The sequence below is a fragment of the Tursiops truncatus genome, chromosome 9 (genome assembly GCF_011762595.2).
Source record: "Tursiops truncatus isolate mTurTru1 chromosome 9, mTurTru1.mat.Y, whole genome shotgun sequence".
Taxonomy (NCBI): Eukaryota; Metazoa; Chordata; class Mammalia; order Artiodactyla; family Delphinidae; genus Tursiops; species Tursiops truncatus.
The window spans coordinates 105,106,153-105,108,735 of record NC_047042.1 but is presented as its reverse complement, the minus strand read 5'-3'; positions in this window follow the sequence as shown (position 1 = coordinate 105,108,735).

Genomic DNA, 2,583 nt, shown 5'->3' with positions numbered 1-2,583 from the left:
CCCCCCCCCCCCCCCGCTCCTCCCAGGAGCCTCTGGGCTGTGGGAACTCTCCCTTTGAAACGGCTGGTTCTTCATCCTTCTACAGAACACAATGGCCTGAGTTGGAAATGAATAATCACCACTTACAGTGCTGAAGAAAGGGATTTGAAATCCCAAACAACAAATTTAAAGGAGGTTTGGAATAACATCCATTCATAAATCCCAGATTATTTGCGTATAAATGAATGCATGATTAACTCAGAAGAAAAGAGGCTCTAATCTTGATAGATTAAGAAAAAAGACACCTCAAAAGTTAAACTTCAGTCATCCAGTTATTTGGAATTGGGCAGACAAGGTAAAAGAACCTTTCAGAAAACACAGAAGCTGAGTCTGATGAGAGGAGGTTATCCTACAAGACGATATGTAACACTGAGAAGGAAAATGAGGAAAATCAGCTAAAAAATCATTAATAGAACCAAGTAATCTTAGAGATGCATTCTCACTGAGTAATTTCATGCAAAACCTGTTACCCAGACTTTTGGGAATTCCCATGACAGCCCTCAAAGAACATACGCATCATAGATCAGGGCTTCTGTAAACTCTGCAGGGGAAAGAGAATCCATTTCCACACACAGTTTATTGCAAAACAGCGGAACAAGAATGTTGGTTAACCAGAAAAATTATGACATTAAACAGCGATAGCCGCTGCTCATTTACTTCCATTGTCACTGTGCAGACGGCGGCAAGGACAGGATTTCTCACACCCTCGTCACCCGCTTCCCGCCCTCAACAGCCTAAACTCTAAGGACCTCCACTGGGAGAGGTCTTCACAGGAATTCTAGTCTAAAACCCCTGCAGTTAATTCAGTGCTGCTTTGCACATAAATTAGAAGCAATCTAAATACAAAAGGTTCTGCCTGTGGTGTCTGGGAAAGAGCCTGCTGGTCAGATTCCTGGTGGCTCCTTCCTCTAAGTTTTGCTTTTCCTCTGGGGCCCTCTTCAGGGTATTTATGAAACTGCCCCGAATCTAAGGCCTCCGGGCCCATCTCCGTGGAGACCAGGTCCTGCTCCCTGGATTACTGACACAAAGCCAGAGCAGTTGCCAGCCTTGGAGTGTAGGGAGGGACACGCTCGCCGCCTCGGCCGGTGCGGAGCTGGGCCCCGGGGAGCCGCAGCCACCCCCAAGGGGCAGACGGGTCCTGATCAGAGCCTGCGAGTCACCTGCGCTAATCAACACATCTCTCTCCTTCGCTTCAATCTGAGGCAGCTGTGGAAGCGCTTGCTGGGGGTCCCTCCTTCAGCAAACAGGAACGTAAGAGGCACCGTCCGTGTGAAGGTCCAGCGAGAGGCCACTTGCAGACCCCAGGGCGCCGTGTTCATTCTGGGAAAGGCCTGGCTCTCTGCTCGGCAGGACTGGGCCCCTCAGCGAGAGGCTCCCGGCCTCTGCCCGCGGTGGCCTGCGGTCCGGAAACACACAGACCCGTGTTGCGTGGAGGAGCCTGGTCGGGATCTCCCACAGAGGAAAGGGTTTAGTTCATCTTCAGTGTATCTCCCTCAGGTGCTCCAAGGTGTCACAAAGCACACGGACTGCCCACAGGATGGTGGTCTCGCGAGCGGTCTAAACAGTCGTAAATCACAGGCTTTTTAGAGTCAGAAGAAAGCTTGGAGCATCTACGCTGTGTTCAGTGCCTGGGATTTCATGCCGGGGACGCTCCCTGAGGGCCGGGCCCCCCAGGATTCAGCAGAAAAGGCTCCAATCACCAGGACAAGCCCAGAGGTAGGGGAGGATCGCCCTTAGCATGGCAAGAGCTGCAGGAAGAAGTTTATGTGTAAACGTTTTTACAAGAGGCGGGGAGGCCTTTGGGGATGGAAGCAGTTACCGTACAGGTTTTTGGGGGTGGGATTTAGACACAAACATGTCACCCACCCCAGATTATTCTGAGCTTTCTAGACGTGTGAAGCCAAGGAGCTGATGGGAGCAGGACAAGACGGGCACGACATCTGGGCAGCCTCCTGGGACGCCGGCAGCCACTCGAGGCAAGAGGACTCTGACCAGGAGTCCTGGAGCCAGAAAGTAGGCCCAGTGAGGAGGGAAGAGTGACCGTGTTGTGGGTCTCCAGTCGGCAAGTGGTGAGGTGATGCCACGCCGAATTCTCAGGCAGGACAGGCACAGACGTGCTTTCTGAGCCACAGTGTTTGCTATGCTTTGACGTTTCTGGGATCAAGATGCAGCTCGTAACCGATGTTAACAGAAATCAAGCAGGGTCGTGTTCACACTCCCGGCACCAGCCCCTCGGCCTCTCGGGGCCTCAGCTCCCTACGTCTGTCACACCACACGCAGCGTAACTGTAATTTCAATTTTAATCCCCAGTTATGACTTTAAGTAGTCTCAAAACATCTTCAGTCTGATGCGTTAAAATAAAAAGTGGGTGTACAGTTGGCTACCTGTCGTCTGCACAATAAAATTAAAGAAAATTTTCCTGATCTCTCAGAATACGTCACAAAATTTTCAAAATGAAAGTGCTAGTGTGACAAGTTCCTGTAACACAAAACGCACATCCCGACCGCTGAGCAGCTGATGGGGCTGCGGCGGGTGCCGACAGGA